Source organism: Camelus ferus, chromosome 11 (assembly GCF_009834535.1).
Source record: "Camelus ferus isolate YT-003-E chromosome 11, BCGSAC_Cfer_1.0, whole genome shotgun sequence".
In the NCBI taxonomy this organism is placed as follows: domain Eukaryota; kingdom Metazoa; phylum Chordata; class Mammalia; order Artiodactyla; family Camelidae; genus Camelus; species Camelus ferus.
Genome location: NC_045706.1, coordinates 45,947,437 through 45,967,056, shown reverse-complemented (window position 1 = coordinate 45,967,056; position 19,620 = coordinate 45,947,437). Strand labels below are relative to the sequence as shown.

The window sequence follows — 19,620 nt, the reverse complement described above, 5'->3', positions numbered from 1 at the left end:
AAAGATACATGCACCTCAGTGTTCACAGAAGCACTATGTACAATAGCTGAGACATAGAAGCAATATAAATGTCCATCAATAGATGAATGAATAAGGAAGATGTGGTATATTTATATAATAGAATATTACTCAGTCATAAAAAGAATGAAATAATGCCATTTTGCAGCAACATGGATGGACCTATAGATTATCATACTAAGTTAAGTAAGACAGAAGAAGATAAATGTCATATGATACCACTAATATGTGGGATCTAAAAGATGATACAAATGAACTTAATTACAGAACATAAACTCAGACACAGAAAACCTATGGTTACTTAAGAGGAAAGGCAGGGAGGGATAAATTAGGAGTTTGGGATTAGCAGATACAAACTTCTATGTATAAAATAAACAACAAGGCCCTACTGTATAGTACAAGGAACTATATTCCATATCTTATAATAAACCGTAATGGAAAAGAAAATAAAAACAAAGCAAGAGGGAGGAATAAAAAAGAGAAATCCATAGAAAGGTAATTCCAAATTTTGTGTTTAAACTCTGCCCAAATCTCTCATTGACCCCTGAACCACTCATTCATGGAGAAAATGTTAAGTATCTACAGCAAAGGCTCAGAGAACTTAATTAAGATCACGGACATGACAAATTTCAATTTGGATCTAGCTAAATTAACTGCCTTGAGTCCACAGTCAAATTGGCCCTGAGAACTGTGGGAACACTGACGAGCAGTAAGAGTGTAATTCTGGAGAATTAAGTCTGTTTGGAGGCACTGGGTTAAACCTGTCTCTGACCCTTGCAGGCTGTGTAATGCTGGACAAGTTTCTTCATCTGTACTCCTCAGTTTCCTCATCTATAAAAGTGGGGATAATAATAAGTAGTACTATGGTAGTTTTAAAATATGCCTGCAAATTATTTCACATTCCTCCCACAAAAAGTTAAACCTAATCCATCTCATCTTGAATACAGGCCAGCCTGGTTTCTATTGAGCAGACTGTGGCAGAAATGACCTTGTATGATTATCAAGGCCAGATTGTAAATAATGATGTGGTGATACAATTTCTCCTTGGCTCTCTCTCTTTTGAGATTGGTGCCTATGAAGTCCTGAGCTGTCATATAAATAAGACACATACATACATTGAGTCTTCTATGCTGAAGAAACCAGATAAAGAGACCACATGAGGATACAGAGATGTCTGAAGACTCCCAGCTGTCCCCAGTCCAGGTGCTGTATACATGAGTGAGGGAGCTTTCAGCTGCCTCTAGCCCCAGCTTTTGTGCTATCCAGGCTGACACTGAGTACAGGAAAAGTGTGTTACTCCACTAAGCTTTGCCAAAAGTGCAGCTTTGTGGGCAAAAATAAAATAATAATAATAATAATAATAATAATAATAATAATAATATTATTATTATTATTATTATTATTATTATTATTATTATTATTATTATTATTATTTTAAGCCACTGAGTTTTGGTTTCAAAGATGGACTTCTGATATAATAAAATTTAAAATAAGCGGCTTCAGAACTAGAGGAAGATGATGGAATGACTTAGAGAGACTGTTAGTCAAAGCTTGGTGAACCAAGAGGCTGTTTATGAGAGTTTTTAAAAAGTTTTTTTTTAATGTTATTGAAAGTTGAAGGAAAATGTATAGTTGTTTTATAGTGATAGGAAATTTAGCAGCATTGCTGCCTACAGTAAGGTGGGAAATAGGAAATGTACCTAGTGACGTGGATGATCAGCTAAGGGGATTCCAAAGCAAAGTATTTGAAGGTGCCGTGTGTGTGTGTGTGTGTGTGTGTGTGTTTTCAGCCTATAGTAAAATGTGAAAGGACAAAGATAAGGTAAAGAAATAACTATTAAATGCATATGAGGGAGCTAGGACTTTCTAGAGTTGAAAATAAAATGGTTTCTTAGTCCCAAGTCTTTCAGGTGACAAATGATGCTAAAATTAAGAAATGGCTTTCTGGTAAAAATCAATTCCAGAGGTAACAGGAAAAGTGAACTAAGATATAGCCAAGTGTCTGACTTTAGAACCTCAGGAAATTTAAGATGGGTGCCTCAAAGAGAGAAACATAAAGCCCTGCCAATGACCTAAAGAAAATGACATCTAGATCTTCTTCATTAAACAACAGGGTTTCTAATAATCTTAAGCATATTTTCCTATAGTTACCTTAGAGGAAGCCCAAAGTGGACAAGGATTATGTCAATGAGATTTAAGAGTGTGGCTTTTGTCCAATGGAGTGAATCCAACAAGATTCATAGGAGGCTCATGAAGTTTTTAAAAGAATGGCATCAACAGGCTGAGCAAACTATTCAGCTGCAAACATTTATGGAGAAGGAAAAATGTGACTCAGAAAACAGAACCAAAGTATGGAGAACCATTCCCAGATATCAGGACTGAGTTCTGATTAAGGAACTGACAACATGAGCTGAACAGGATTTTAGACTAGGAATTTCTGTGTGCCTCCCATTTTCCCTCTTTTTGAGCAGGAGGGTCTATAGTAGTTCTATTATACCTGCTCCACTGATAGATACTGAGTGTGTAGAGGAAAGAAAACTTGTCTCTTGAGGTCTCAGGTCTTTAGATAGAGAGGAACTCTACTCAAAGAGCTGTATTTGAGGATATACAGACCATAAGTCTCATCTGTACCTGGATCTCATTTGGATGACCTCATGTTGAGACTAAAGCCATAATAGATGAGACTTTGAGGGGAAAGTGGTCTACAGAGGGAGTAAGAAAATTTGATGTGGGAGCAATGCAAATATGCTGTGACCAAAGGGCAGAATGTCGTGGTTTTAAGAGTTGTCTATAAATTCTTTGACATTCCTTTCAAAAAGTGGTAGAGTGTAATCCCCTTTGTTCTGACTATAGTCTGATCTTACTGACTTGCTTCTGAAAAATACTGAATGAAGCTGAAGTGACACTTCATGACACCCAAGACTAAGAAGAGGTAAAACAGCTTTCCTTTGGCTTGCTTTTCTCTCTTGAGACATGCACCTTGAATTCTAACCATCCTGAGGCCACCAGGTTGGAGACACCATGTAAAGATAGGGAGATATTCCTGAGAAGCCTCAGCTGCTAAGTCCAGGCACCAGGCATGTGAGTGTGAAGAAGCTTTCCAGACGGCCCCAGTGTCAGGCACAGACTGACCCCAACTTCATGTGGGAACGTAAACCAGAATTTCTTAGCTAAGAAGCTTCTAAATTCCTGAACCACAGACACCATGAGAGATAATACATGATTTTTGTTGTTTCAAGCCATTAAGTTTTAGGATTATTTGTCATGCAACAATAGATCATTAATTCACAACTCATTGGGTTGTTGTGAAGATTAAATTAGATTATACAAGTAAAAGGCTTAGCAAAATGCCTGAAATAGTAAGCACTAAGTAACTACTAAATAATACTAGATGCTAATACTGGATGAGGTTCTCAGCAAAACTGAGAAGGAAAAAGGGCTGATGACTCAGTAAATGTGAAAGCAAGGAAGAATGTATAAATTGGTAGAGGTCTGGCTGAATTCTAACAATGGACTGCCAAGACTTGGGGTGTGGTACAGGGGACTGAGTGGGAGAGTCCGGTTCACTTACAGGAGCCTGGATAGATATTTCAGGATCCAAATAGGTCAATGATTTCAGAGAAACAGTCCTTGCTCAGTAGTATAGCAAATGAAATTGATTTTGAAGGAAGAAAAATTTTATCATTTTCACATTTTTTGCATTACCTGCCAATGTTAGACATGATTCACAACTGATTTTAAAGATGCTTATATGTGTGGAATAGCAGGTTAGGTTCTGAATAAGGCATGTATTAAAAGAACTGTCACTCTTACTTCTGGTTCTGGTATTGTCTATTGAACACATTTTATAAAGTACTTTGGAGAGTTGATAAGTCTCATGTGAAAATTGATGGAGCCAGAAGAAAAACACTTGATTTTAAAAAGAGAGTAAAACACAAGACTGAAATCTTAATAAGGCCAATAGATGCATACTACTTTTATTTCAGATTCCTCTAGTAAGAAAGGAAGTGGAACTGGGGGAAAAAAAATCTACTACCAATATAGGAAGGCAAAAAAGAGCAAAATCACATTCATGCAAAAAACCCCAAGGAGACAACTAACCTTTGTTCTAAATAAAACATAGGATCCTCAAAGGCAGGCGCATTAGAGAAGGCCACTGATCAATTAACGAGGACCAAATACCAGAGCAAGTACGTGAGTTCCCCAGGTATATCTGAATTTCAAAAATAAAAAGATGTTCTCAAGTTGACTATAATTCAAAGTTATTTTTGAAGTTTTCATACTTTAGATAATAGCCCACTATGATTGATAAGATGAAACAATGCTTTGAAACACACACTTCTCTCTTCTTTGAAACATACTTTGATAGTACATTGCTGGAAAAGATGCAATTGAAAAATCATGGAATTGTTGAAGAGATGAGTCACCATTTGATGTCATTTTGTTAGCCTCTGAGGCAGGTCACATTAAGCTCTATAAGGATCAACTTTTTTCCTTCCATATCTGCCTTGCCTTTGAGCCTAACCTGCTAAGTGCACTAGGCAGTGGATTTAAAACTTTTTTTTATATTGTTCACAGTTTACCTTGAGACTCAGAATATACACACATCCACATATGCATATAACTGAAACTGAAGTTGTATGAAACAACACCTACCCATGTACAATGTTCTGCTTATTTTCTTCTGTTCTGTTTTCCTGTAGTCTATTATATCCTACTCTATTTCTTTTATTTTTAATGCTGGCTATGACTCAGTAAATGGATGCTGAGAGCCACTAGTGGATAAGTGACTAGCACTTTAGATACCACTGCACTAGGGGTATTGCCTGGTCCTTTTGAGCTTAATTTTGTTGCCTCCCCTATGAACTTCTCAAATTTTCAGTCAATATAACCATCTGATTGGAGGTGTTACCTGTCTGGATATTTGGATTTCTATTCATTCATTCAAAAATCTTTACATGATAAATATGGCTTTCACATATCAAGTATTCCAGGCATACAGGAATTAAGGATATAATGGAAGACAAAATAAACACAGTAGTATTTTCAAGGAGTTTAAGGTTAAAAATAGGATGTTTAAAAATAACCCCATGAATATAAACTTAAAATATTCTAACTGCTATAAAGAAAAGCCCCAGGATTCAGTGATAAAGAAAACTAACATATGAGACTTATTTAGATAGACTGATCAAGGGAGGATTTTCTGCAAAGATTATATATAAACCAAATCCTATGCTAGACTATAAGTTATTCCTCAAAATTCAGTCTCCTCCTTTTCCATTTTAATGTGGTCTTAACTAGGGCCATGGTCCCTCAGCTAAATATTCTATTTCTCAGCATTCTTGGCTGCTAAGTATAAACAAGTGACTAAATTCTAGTCACTGGGATGTGAGCAGAAGCAACTTGTGCCATTTCTGGGTATTGTTTTGTTGTTGTTGTTTCTGTAAATACACAACATGAGATCTACCTTCTTAAATTTTTAAGTGCACAGTACAGCGCAGTTGGACATGCACTCCCTTCAACTTTCCCCCTGCCCACTACTGGGAAGATGGCACACTCTGGGACATGGACTCAGAAATATAGGTCATGCGTGAAAATTGCTGAACTGCCTACCAAACCTGGGTCACCAGTCTATCTTTGGGTTCTCACATGAAAAATAAGTAAAATTCCATATTATTAAGCCATAGTATTACAGACTCTCAGTCTTCTGTCCCCAAAATAAAATGGTGCAAGAGCTTAAAGATGACAGCAGCTAGCCATTTGAAGAGTAGGGTTATAGGTAGCAGTAAGGGAGGAGTGGTGTTCAAGGTAGAGGGAACAGTATGTACAAAGCCCCCAAGAAAGGGAACATTTTCTAGTGTTCCAGAGAAGAGAGGAGGCTGATATGCCTGAAGTGTAGCAGAGGAATGAAGAATGGAACGAGATGGATGAAAACAAAGTTAACCACAATAGCGTTTTGAATAGGTATGATAATAATTTGGTCCAGATGGCTCAGGAGAACTCCATGATGCCCCATGTTAAATATCATGAACAATGCCTGGTATATGTTAGGTGCTTGATTCTTATTAGTTCTTCCTCTCCCCTTTCTTTGGTTAACTCTGAATCTCCAGTCTGCTGCTTCCTCTCCTTTTAATGACTTAGCAGAGAATTTCTATAGCAGTTCAAATTTGGTCTAAGGACCTGTTATATCTTGAGTTAATTAAATGACTGACTTTCAAAAGCACAAGGGACACAGACATGTCTTTGTCCTCGACAAAGGTTAGTATTTTGCCTGATTTTACACAAAGGACAGACCCATAGAGATGTTGTGAATTTTATTTGCACTAATTTTTGTAAGAAGTCACATCATTGCTTCACTGACTATTTAGGACAATTAATGTCAATGTTCATTTTATCTTATTGTTAAGAAGTAAAATTAGTTCTACCCCAGTCAGCGTAAACCACAAACAATATAACCCAATTCACTTTCACTTTCATAGCTTATTTTAGCTGTCTTTTATGCTAAACTAGTCAGTAAATCAACTTTAATACTTTACTTTAATATCTGCAAGCAAAATGTTCTTTTATTTTAATGTAAGTATGTCCAGCTTTTATAGGTCTTTAAAATGATTTATAGCACATCCTACTGACATGCAGAGATTTTAAAAATTTAATAATAAAACAAAATCTGTTTTCATTGATAGAAATTTCCAGCTGTTTTCTCAAAAACTATCAAGTGTAATTAAAGAAGTATGAAGGATTTAAACACAAAGATTGCCTAATTAGCTGTAAATATTTGAAATTATACCACCAGGTTTATAGACATGAGGCAAAACAGGCTGCTGCTTTCAACTAGGATGAAATTTTAGACACAGTGTAATTTACCTTCTATTATTTTTAGCCGAGGTTGTATGAGAACTAACTGCAGGGCTCTAATTTATCAGCATTGTAGAAAGATGGTTTCACTTTTTCTTTTAACATACAAATGAAAATCTTATAGCAAACACATTTAGATTCACTAACAAATTTTTTGGAAGGTGATAAAAATATTTTGGCGATTTAGATGAAACTTGATCCTTATGTTTAAATAATGACCATTATTCCACTAAACTCAAAGAAAAATCAACACAACTCCCACTTCTGACAAATTGCTCAACTGAGCCATCCACTCTAAAGGTCTAGCACAACTCATAAACTCTATGAATAGGTACAGCAGGAAAAAGCAGGATGTAGCATTTTGGATGACTGGACCATTGATTAAGCCTCAAATTTAACCTTGTCACCTGAAAAAAAAAATACAGTCCCTGAAATACCTCTCTAAAGTAACAGCAGGGATAATTTTATGGAAATAACTTCTAGTAGTAGTATTCTACCACTGGGAACCTTCCAGGAATGAATCATCCTAAGTAATTGTGCTTTCCTAATAATCTTGTATTTAACACATTTGATTTTGAACTTTATGATCTCTCTTAAATAGAATGTATAGACCATAATTTACCCTTCACTGATGATTCAAGGCCATCATTTTGAAAACCAATCATCTTGCCCTGTTATGACATATAAAAATTCTCAAAGGCTATTCAGTTTGACCTCATTCTAAATAACATTGGATGACCCAGAGTTTTTTATTTTTGGGACATTTGTATACTATCATTTCTTTCTGTTCCTTTATTTGCCAACTGGCTATTTGTTTATCTCAAAAAGAAAGTTTCATATGGTTTTGGAGTTCTATAAAACACCTTTTGAATCCTTGCTCTGTGCTTAGTAGCAGAATGACTTCAACTTCCTTATTTTCTGGGATCAAGTTTTTTCATATACAAAATAGCATGTTATACAATTAATAAGAAAAGATGAGATGAATACTTAGAATAGTTCTTGCTCATAACTTATTCTTATATGCAGCTTCCATTCAGAACTTTTTAGTAACATGAGGTAACCAATGTTATCTCCCTGAGTATTTTTAAAATTACAGCCAAAGGCAAAGAAATGTCTTTTAATTGGTCAAAGTAGTGTAACTGCATATAAAATTTAATTTTAACTTAATCACTGAAATACAGGAATATGAGGGCCTGAGAAATTAAAGTGCTTTCTTAAAGTCATACTGGTAAGGGCAAAATCTACATGCACCATGTCTCTCATAATGTAATTTCAGTACATTTAACCCACATCATGGTTAATTCATAGCCTCAGTATACCCCAGGCTGTATGGGAAAACCTGTATGTATGGCTTTCATCTTGGGTCCGCTCTTGATAAGCCAAGATAAGGGAACTGATTAGACACAAGATCTGGAGGTAAAGTTGGTACCTTCAGATTCAGAGCTTTCTAGCCCTCCAATTGAAGCAGATTATTTAAACTGAGTCCACAGATCTGAGTTCTAGACCTGTTTTCTGCTCTTCACTCTCTGGATGATCTGGGGTGGTTGATGAATTTCTCTGGACTTAAATTTGCTCATCAGTCATAAATGCCAGTTGAATTAGATAAAGGGCCCTTTTCTTATAACTAACTAATAAAAAGGAACTAAGTACAATTGATACATGTTACAACATTATGTTACAACATTATGTGGACTGAAAGAGCTCAGTCACACAAAAGGCCACATACTATGATTCCATTTATATTTAAATGTCCAGAAAAGATAAATCTACAGAGACAGAAAGTAGATTAGTGTTGGGCAGGGGCTGCAGAAAGGGAGGCGATGGAGAGTGCCTGCTAAGAGTATGGGATTTCTTCTGGGGAAGACAAAATGTTCTAAGATTAGATTGTGGTGATGATTGTATACTATCTCTGTGAACATACTAAATATGACCAAATTATATACTTTAAATTAATGAATTATATGGTATGTGAATTTATATCAATATAATTGTTATTTTAAAGCAAAGAAGGGACCTTTCCAGCTTTGGCATCCTTTAATTTTACTGTAATAATCCACATCCTAGGGTCCTAAATGCCCATACCAATTTCCCTCAGGCCAGCTTAGTCTCTAACAATGTCACCCAGTGAACTTTAACAATCGAACATGAATATTGCTTGCAACACTTCTTTGTCTGATGTCTACAGATTACATTTGGAAAGAGAATACAATCATACTATTGGTCTGGTTATTTATGCTAAGAAAGTGGCAGGTCTGATCATATGCTACAAAGTGTCTCCTTTGGACCTACCAAGAAGCTTAATAATAATATATAAAACAATCAAGATCTAGTACAATTCCATTTGTAAAGCAGTAATTAACTCCTAACTTAGCACTTGATGTACCTTTAGAATATTCATATACTGTGATTAGTGAGAGAAGTGATTGGTATGTTTGGTTTGATGATTACCAAGTATATTTGCCAGCAGCTATGTTCATGCATTTCATTTTTCTAAACAGGAATATTTGAGCAGCAGTATTTATTATATATTTGAAAATGAAGACACATGCATACTATAATTTGCTGGATTTGCATCTTTTTAGGGACATGGTTAACAACTGTTTTTACATAGGTTCTCCTCCACAGAAATGTAAATCACAAAATAAATGAAAATATATTTGATATTTAGCTCTACTGAACCAGTAAAGTAACAAAGATTATACAGAAACAATCATTTTTTTAAATGAAAAAAGTTCTATTAGGGGATATGGCCAAGATGGGAGTAGGAAGACTCTGAACTCACCTTCTCCCCAAGGCACACCAAAATTACAAATATTTATGTAGCAGCTATTTCTGAGAATGACCTGAAGACTAGTAGAAAATCTTTTCTACAACTAAAGATATAAAGAAGGAACCACATGAGACAGGTAGGAAGGGTGGAGACCCATACCTCCAGGTAGGCAACCCACAAATTGGAGGCTAATCACAATTGCGGAGGTCCACCCCCAAAAGCAGGGAGTCTGAGCCCAACATCAAACTTCCTAGCCTCTGGGTCCTATACCAGGAAAATAAGCCCCCCAAAATGTCTGGTTTTGAAAGCCAGTGGAATTGTGTACTGGAGAGCTCTCAGATCCACGTGCTGATCTTGGAGAGCCTCCCACACAGGCAGGAGGCAACCAGAACTCCACCTGAGGATATAGATGCTGGCAAGCACCATTTTGGAGTCCTCCTTCTAGACTATTATGGCCAGGGGCTTACCTGCCCACCTGAAGGTTGGCACCAGATCCTGTACCTCCACCCCAGCAAGAACCATGAGTGAGGGGACCCAGCCCCACCACCAGCAGACTGGCACCAGCCCTGACCCCTGTAGGTCCCATAGCTAGCCATGCCAGAACCCATCCCTATCCACCATCCCAAGCCACTGCACAAGGCAAGACCTAGAAGCCAACCAGGCCAGTGCCCAGCCTGCCTTCATGTATACCCACAGTAGTCTACCCACCACAACAGAAGGGCCCTCACAGCCCACATGGGGACACACCTAGAGCATATAGCACTGATATCTAGGGGCACTGTGCTACGGGGCCCTATTGGATGTCTCCAACATCAGGTCACTTCTCCAAGATCAGGAAACATAACCAACTTACCTAATATACAGAAATAAACACAGGGAATTAGGCAAAATGAGGAGACAGAGAAATGTGTTCCAAATGAAGGAACAAAACAAAGCCCCAAAGAAGAACTAAGTGAGGTGGAGATAAGCAATCTATCTGATAAAGAGTTCAAGGTAATGTTCATAAAGATCCTCAACAAACTTGAGAGAAGATTGGATAAACACAGTGAGAATTTCAACGAACAATTAGAAAATATTAAAAAAAAAAAAAAACAGAGCTGAAAAATTCAATAATTGTAATAAAAAATACACTAGAAGGAATCAATAGTAGATTAGATGATGCAGAGCAACAAATCAGTGAAGAGAAAGACAGAGTAGTGGAAATCACCCAAGCTAAACAGAAAAAAGAAAAAAAGAATTTTTAAAAATGAGAGCAGTGTAAGAGATCTCTGAGACAACATCATACATAATAACATTTGCATTGTAGGGTCCCAGAAGGAGAACAGAGAAGAAAAGGGGCAGGAAACTTATTTGAAGTAATAATACCTGAAAACCTCCCTAACCTGGAAAAGGAAATGAACATACAGGTCCAGAAAGTGCAGAGCTCAAAACAAGATAAAACTAAAGGGGTCCACACGAAGACACATTACAGTTAAAATAGCAAAAATTAAAGATAAAGAGAGAATCTTAAAACCAGCAAGGGAAAAGCAACTAGTTACATACAGGGGAACTCCCATAAGCCTATCAGCCGACATTTAAGCAGAAACTTTGCAGGCCAGAAAAACTCCCTAACCTGGAAAAGGAAATGGACATCCAGGTCCAGAAAGTGCAGAGCCCAAAACGAGATAAAACTAAAGAGGTCTACAGCAAGACACATTATACTTAAAATGTTTCATGTGCACTTGAAAAGAATGTGTATTCTGCTTAGTGTTTAATGTTTTCATATCATATTTTACATCTTTTATTTTTGTATTTGTAATTGTTTACTGTAGATATGGATGATTTTTACTACTTTTGTCTTTTAACCTTCCTACTAGCTTTACAAGTGGCTCATCTATTACCTTTACTGTATATATGCCTTTACCAAATGAAAATGGAAACACAATGATACAAAATCTATAGAGGATGCAGCAAAACAATTCTAAAAGGGAAGTTTATAGTGATACAGGCCTACCTCAGGAAACAAGAAAAATCTAAAGCAAACAACCTAACCTTACCAAAAAAAACAAAAAAGGAACTAGAAAAAGAAGAAACAAAACTCATAGTAGAAGGAAAAATATAATAAAGTTCAGAGCAGAAATAAATGAAATAGAGACTGAAAAAAATAGAAAAAAAATCAATGATACTAACAGCTAGTTCTTTGAAAAGATAAACAAAATTGATCAACCACTAGCCAGACTCATCAAGGAAAAAAGAAGGAGGGCCCAGGCAAATAAAATCATAAATGAAAGAGGACAAATTACAACTGATACCACCGAAATACAAATGATCATAAGAGATTACTATGAACAATTGTAAAAGAATAAAATGGACAACGTAGACAAAATAGATGAATTCCCAGAAACATACAATCTCTCATGACTGAATCAGGAAGAAACAGAAAATACAGACTGATTACCAGTCATGAAGCTGAATCAGTAATTTAAAAAAATCTCAACAAACAAAAGACCAGAACCAGACAGTTTCACAGGTGAATTTTACTAAATATTTAAAGAAATTATTCCTGAGATGCAAGGATAGTTCAACATATACAAATCAATAAATGTTACATACTATATTAACACAATGAAAGACTAAAATCTTATGATCAGAACTCCTAGAAGAAAATGTGTGCAGTATACTCTTTGACATCAGTCTTAGTAATAATTTTTTGGATATGTCTTCTCAGCAAGGGAAACAAAAGCAAAAATAAATAAATGGACTACATCAAACTAAAAAACTTTGCACAGCAAAAGAAACTATAAACAAATCAAAAGGCTACCTACTGAACGGAAGAAGGTATTTGCAAGTGATATATCCGATAAAGGGTTAATACCGAAAATATACAAAGAATTCATACAACTCAACATCAAAAATAAAACAAATTTGATTAAAGATGGGCAGAGAACCTGAAAAGACATTTTTCCAAAGAAAACATACAAATGGCCAACAGATACATAAAAAGATGCTCAACATTACTTATCATCAAGGAAATGCAAATTGAAACCACAATGAGATACCACCTCACTCCTGTCAGATGGTTATCATTAAATAGACAACAAATAATAAGAGTTGGTGAGGATGTGGAGAAAACAGAATCCTAGTACAGTGTTGGTGGGAATGTTACTACTATGGAATAGTAGGAATGTTCCTCAAAATATTAAAAATAGAACTAACCATATGATCCAGCAATTCCACTCCTGCACATATATCCAAAGAAATGAAAACACTAATTCAAAAAGATATATACATCCCAATGTTCATAGCATCATTATTTATTGTAGCCAAGATACTGAGGCAACCCCAAGTATCCATCAACAGATGAAGAGATAAAGAAGCTGTGGTATACACACACACATTTATAAATAATGGAATATTAATTAGCCATAAAAAGAAGGAAAATTTGAGAGCTGCAATAACATGGATGGACCTTGCAAGTATTCTGCTTAGTGAAATAAGTCAGACAGAAGCATAAATACTGTATGTTTTCACTTACATATGCAATCTAAAAATAAATATAACAAAAGAGAAACAGATTGGTAGATACAGAAAACAAATGGGTGGTTAGCAGAGGGGAGGTGGGTAGGAGGAATGAGTGAAATAGTTTAGGGAGATTAAGCGTAGTAAAAATTCCAGTTATAAAATAAGTAAGTCTAAGGCATATAATCATGTCCAGCACAAGGAATATAGTCAAAATACTGTAATAATTTTTTATGATGACAAATGGTAACTAGACATATAGTAATGATCAATTTGTAATGTATGAAATGTCAAATCACTATGTTGTCCACTTGAAACTAATATAATATTGTAAGTCAATAAAAATTTAAAAAATAAAGAAACTCTATTAAGAATAAAGTTATAAGTTTATCTTTATTAGCTTTTTGAAACCATGCCCATGGGTCGTAGAACATCAGTCGCTAGATTTCTTCCTTCTTTTTCAAGTTATGCTTTTATAATTTCATTATGGAAAGACCAAAAAGATAGTGATCCACTTGTCTCTCCTGGACAATTAATTTTATTCTATTTATGTAGTTTTGTGTTTAGCCATCTTAATTGATGTTAGAGGATACCTAATTTATAGAAGAAAGCTTTTTGGAGTTACATTGGTCATTTATAATCCAAAATAAGGAAAATTCTTCTGTATCGAATTTAGGAATCTAGTAGTTGGGATGTATTTTTCAAAATGTTTCTTCAATATCAACAAACATAAATAAAGAAACTTGGGTCAGAATGCCTAGCTTTACTTGGGTTTGAATCCCAGTCATACGACTCGTGCTCAGTGACATGAGGAAAGTTACTTGTGTTTCATGTACCTCTGTTTTTCCACCTATGAAATGGGGATAATAACAGTAACTATCTCACAGAATTGTTATGGAGGTTAAATACAAAAATATGCATAGCAAGATTGGAAAAGTACCTTTCACATTATACTAGCAGATAAATGTAGACAGTAGTTATTCTTGTTGTTTGAGGTCTTTTGGTTGCATAACGCAGTTCTCTAGTCAATATAAGCAACATAGCGTAATGCTTAAAAGTATATTCACTCCATCTAAATTTCTTGGGTTCACATCTTAACTTGGTCACTTACTGGGTTGTGTGAAGTTGGTAAAGATTCTTAACCACTCTGTATTTCAATTTCTGCATCATCCAAATGTGGATGATAATAAAAGCATTTAGTTTCTAGTGCTATTGTTAGGATCAAATAGGGTTATATTTAGTATCTAATAAACTTTCAGTAGGATTAGCTATTATAATTAGTATTATTCTTTGTGATAGTATAAGCAAAGTATATAAGTAGAGTCTTGATATAGAAAACTGTCCCACTTCCTTCTTAAATGCCATGCCAGCTGTCATGATTTCTTCCTTAAAAAATACGGGCACTGCACTTTAGTTACAGCCCACTGGGAAATAGAGACTCTTACAGTCACAATACAACTGGGCTGGGCAGCAAAGCTCACAGTAGAACTAAGAAAAAACCCCACTGGCAAGCCTGCTGGACCTCCCTTGCCAGATGAGAAGCACATTTGTCACTGAAATACCAAGAGGATGTGTTTTGTTTTGTTTTCTAACCCTTAATTTGTAATGTCCCCAACTTCACTTCTCAGGGCTACCAACACTAATTTTTAAATATCTCCTTGGAATAGAAAATTTACCAAAGCTCTGGTGAAAAAATGCCTGACAGGTTAACTCTGTATCTCTAAGAGGAAACTGTCTTTTCATTAAGCTAATGAGAAACTGTGACTAAGTTCAGTGATTAGTCATTTGACATAGGGCACATCTTACCCATAGTAGGTCACAGGGTAACATGTCCCCAGATCCAGAAAGAGAGAGATTAATGGACAAAATTTGAGGTTCTTATTTCTAGACAAACATCAGAGCTGCTGATGAATCTCAAGGTCTCATGTGGGTTTTGGGAATGAGTTTGTTGTGAAGATAAAAATGTATTTGCTGTCTCTGAGGAAGACAGCAATAAATAAATTAACTAATTAACCTACTTTACCTCTAAATCTGACTGAAGGCAAATTTAACTAGCACAATTAGATTTGGGGGATTCCGGGAATCTTCTCAGACAGTTGTTCGGACTGAGAGATTTCTTACAGCTAAGAACAATGTTTATTGTGTCCTCTTGACCTCACCTACTGCTGTGAAAGGTTGTAGTAGCTGAAGGCTTCTGGCTTTTTTCTTGACCGTAAAGAGCTCTTAAGCTGCTCTGCTGATCCACATTTAGAGAGCATTGCCTGACCTGCCCATTTTCTGATACTAGCACTTGCCAGCAGGTTTCCCACACAATCATCCCAGGGTCCATAGCCAAATTAGTGGGCTTAACTTCATCTAATCCATGCACACCCTTTGTACCTGTCTGCATCTTTCTGCGCACACAATTGGAATGTAAAGTCTTAAGATTAAAAAATTAAATTCATTCTGCTAACATTTACTGAGCTCCTTCTTGAGCAAAGCACTTGGTATAATAGAAACCAAAGTATAGTGTGTGCCATAGAGTAAACCCGGAGTAAGATGAAAATCTTGCAGGGAGAAGTTACAATTATTTGCAGTCCTCGTGTTGGTTGTAAAGAAATGATTACCTAAGAACCAGAGAGGCTCAGAGAACATGCACTTCAGTGTGACACTCTGGTTCCACCTCTTATTATACATCATGTGACCATGAAGATATTACTTAAACTTTCTGATCCCCAGCTTCATTGCCTCAAATCCAGGGAAAGCATTATAGTCTAACTCACAGGGTTACTGTGAAAACTGATTGCAATAACTCACGAGAAACACTTAGCAACGTTATTATTATTGTCAGTGTTATTGTTAATTGACCAAAAACAGTCAAGGTGGTTCTGATTGTTCTAACTCAATAATCAGAATGGATCCGCCATATAACGCCAGTGGTTTTAGCTCTCTCATCAATCTGATGGGCCAAGGATAGTCACCAATTCTTTATCTCTCAGTTTGTTTTTCTCACCCCTATCATAACATTGGAGTTTTGAAAACCTGACCATTATTTGAAATGAAAAGTGCTGTTTGCATAGTTTCCCCAGGAAGGAAACTCAGCAAATTAACTAAAGTTCCTGTCACTGAGTACCCTAAGCCACATGCTTATCAAACCATCTCTGGTGACTTGAGAGACAGAGGTAAGGTCATTACTTAGGGGAATTTGGAGTGTGTTTTCATTAACCTGTTCATTACATTTCATAACAAATAGATATTGTGTTTCCCTATTATTAATGGTTGGCTAAGGAAATGTGGCACCTCTGAAGGCTGCCTTTTACTTTATACTCTTAATATCACTCAGAGACTGTTAAGAAGGAAAGAAAGCAATAACATGCAGTAACCATCCACCCAGGCTATGAACCTAAACACATGCAAGGAGTCATTTAGCTTTCATTAAATTTGAACGAAGTCAAGCCCTTTGTATGCACAGAAACTGCATGTCCCAGATTGTCCACAATATTTCTGATTACAAATACTCTATCCCATTTTTCACATGAAATCTTTCATATTTGTTAGACAAAAGAACTGATTTTCAGTTCAAAAAATACAGGAACTCTATTTCCACACAACTTAATACACATAGAGAAACAGTCTGTCCTGTTTCATCTGCAGCCTTGAACACCAATAATTTTCATTCACTGCTGTACAGCTGATATAAAAAAAATCCACAAAGATTGAAATTTTAAAGTCTGGCCAAGCATGGATATAGCATTGGAGCAGAAACTTTTATTGTTGTGATCTTTGGAATAGATTAAATTATTTTTCCAAAAGCTTTCTGAAGCATCTAGTGAAAGAAAAAGTCAAAAAGATGCAAACACAATGCAAGGGCTCTGTGAAGGGCCACGTGGGGTTGTTTTCTTGTGAACTGATTGGGGGAGGAAGGTGACCCTTTGATTTCCTGTCAGTAGCCAGGGATTAAAAGCCTCTGCCTTCCCGTGGAGAGTGATGGCACCAAAGAACCCGACCGGATGTAGCACTTTATTAGAGTTGTTAACCTCCGATGACTCATCAGAGAGTTGTTTCTTTAAGCTACCTAGAGGGACAACTGGTCATTTTCTGAGGCAGTGGGGAACCTGGCCAAAACCTCAGCCATGACTGCATTTTATGCACACTGAGTCAGATCCTTGGTTCATCAAACACAGAATCAATGACAGCCATTACTTAGAGATGAGGAAATATATTTGCCCTTAAAGACAGAGAACTGCCCATCATTTGAACAGATGTGATATGCCACATTACATACTACTTGGATATGGAAGAAATGTCATCATATTCTGAAGTAAGTGATTTTTGCAACTTTGATTAGGCTTCACTGCCCTAGCAGTCCTTGACTTTAGATGATAACTAATGCTCATGTCTGTTTCAAACTGCACTACTCATTTACAGAAAAATGAAGCTGTTCAATTTCATCAACATTTTTTTCCCATTTTGGTGAGACAGTAGGAAAAAAGACCCAATTTAGAATGACAAGACATATGTTTCTGAGTGTGTTAGAGCACATTTTAATATCTTTAAAAGTGGGACATCATCACTTAAGAAATCTAAAAATGGAATAAGACGCTTAGTGTTCAGGAAACTTCTGTCTGCTAAGAAAATGAGGATTCATGGTGTTTGTGACACATATTTTTTTAAATTGAATACTCAAAAGTTTAATTTTTAAGTGATTCAAATGCTAAGGAAGCTTAAAAGGAAATCAGTGAAGATTTTAAAGTTTAATCAAGCTATTTCTAGTTTTGTTTTACATACTCCATGATGGAACTAATTGAAGACTGTACATCCATTTTCCTAAATTTGGGGTTGAAGCAAAGAGGAAAGTCAGAATTTGTGTTAACCTGGGGAAAATTATTTGTGGAATACATAAAGGAAGAACATCAAAGAGCTGGTTAGAATTTGTGTGGACTATTAGCTAAACCCAAAGCAAGTTAAATTGTTAATTCCTTTTAAAATTCTGTGTTTGTTTTATTTTACTCAGTCTGTAGCTCCCAGATCTTTCCATTTAGGAATTAATAATATGGCTCTCCTGTTGTGGCTGATGAACTTTTCCATGTCCCAGGCTATTTGACAGTTTGTTTCTAATATGTTAGAACATGGAAAGATCCTTCCTAGACCAGTAACTAAGCTTCCATTCCATTTACTACCGGTCCTATTTTGACCTTGAATTTGGGATTCTTGCAGTTAAACTCGTGTCTTCTTTTTTCTGTGCCTGAGTTATGAGTTGGTGTCTTATCTGGACCCTTGTTTATTTTAACCTAGGATTCAGTCTTGCTTTTACCCATTAGTGGGTTCGCTAAAAAAGATGTGTCCAAGTCCTAACTGCCTCTATACCTATGAATGTGAACTTATTTGGGATTAGGATCTTTGAAGATGTAGTTAAGAATTTCAAAATGAGATAATCCTGGATTTGCGGTGGGTGGGCCTTCATTCGAATGAGTGGTGTACTTACAAGAGAAAGGAGTGGGAGATCTGAAAGACACAGAGACACAGGAGAAACACAAAAAACACAAAGAGAAAAGCCATGTGAACATAGAGGCAGGAATGATATACCTACAAGCCAAAGAATGTCAAGAATTGCCAGCACCACCAGAAGCTGGGAGAGAGAGAGACAGACTAGGATTTTCCTCAGAGCCTCCAAAAGGAACCAATCTTACTGACACCTTCTTTTCAGACTTCTGGCCTCCAGAACCCTGAAAAAATAAATTTCTATTGTTTTAAGCCACCAAGTTGGTAATTTGTTATGTCAGCCCCAGAAAATTAATATAACCCATCACAGTGCGCACTCAAGTCTTCACATGAACTCTTCACTTTGTAATTGGGACATGGTACCCTGTGATACCTTATGCCAAGAGCTGCCTAACAATAACCAGTGTACCTGTGTCTCTTCATATTTTCTGCTGACACACTTGGCCTGCTTACCTCCACTACACCTAGCTGCTAGCCCATTCTGGGCCTCACTGACATCAGCACGTCCTCTGAGCATCATGTTCTAACAGACAGCCAATTTCCTAATGGGCCTATTGAGGGGCTAGTTTGGCCTCAAGGAAGAAAAACACAACTTCACTATCATAAATTTAATAAAAATTATGATTGGCTTACCTTATGACACTTCTCCATCCCCAGTCTGGCCAGTCACAACCATGAGGATGGGATGAAATGAATGACCGCTCATTCAGCGGATCTATGGGAGCAATGATTTCAGAAGGAGGTGTGGGGAAAGAAAAATAATTAACAGAGAAAATGACTGGCATCTCTACGACCTTCACCCTGGTAAGTGTGTGTTGGTGCCTGACTGACGCATCTTTCCACTAATCAAGCCCTCATTAGGAAAATAATCTCTGCACTAGTCCTGAAATACATTTCATTTAATGGGAAAAGATGACTACCCACTGCTAATTTCTCCTTTGTCATAGAGTTTACAGACTAGTGGAAATGAAATTCATTATGTATGTAATCACATGTTT

General features: G+C 36.4%; 1 long non-coding RNA gene across 3 annotated transcripts in view; it reads left to right on the top strand.

Annotated features, from left to right (window-relative positions):
• Nucleotides 1-19,620, top strand: part of LOC116667174 — a 107,986-nt gene that overhangs the window by 20,225 nt on the left and 68,141 nt on the right. Inside the window, exon 3 of one of the 3 annotated variants that reach the window (XR_004323967.1) lies at nt 19,280-19,426. The exons of the other annotated variants lie outside the window; for them this stretch is intronic. This is a non-coding gene — a long non-coding RNA (uncharacterized LOC116667174). The remainder of the gene's footprint in view (nt 1-19,279; nt 19,427-19,620) is intronic. 3 annotated transcript variants of the gene reach the window in all.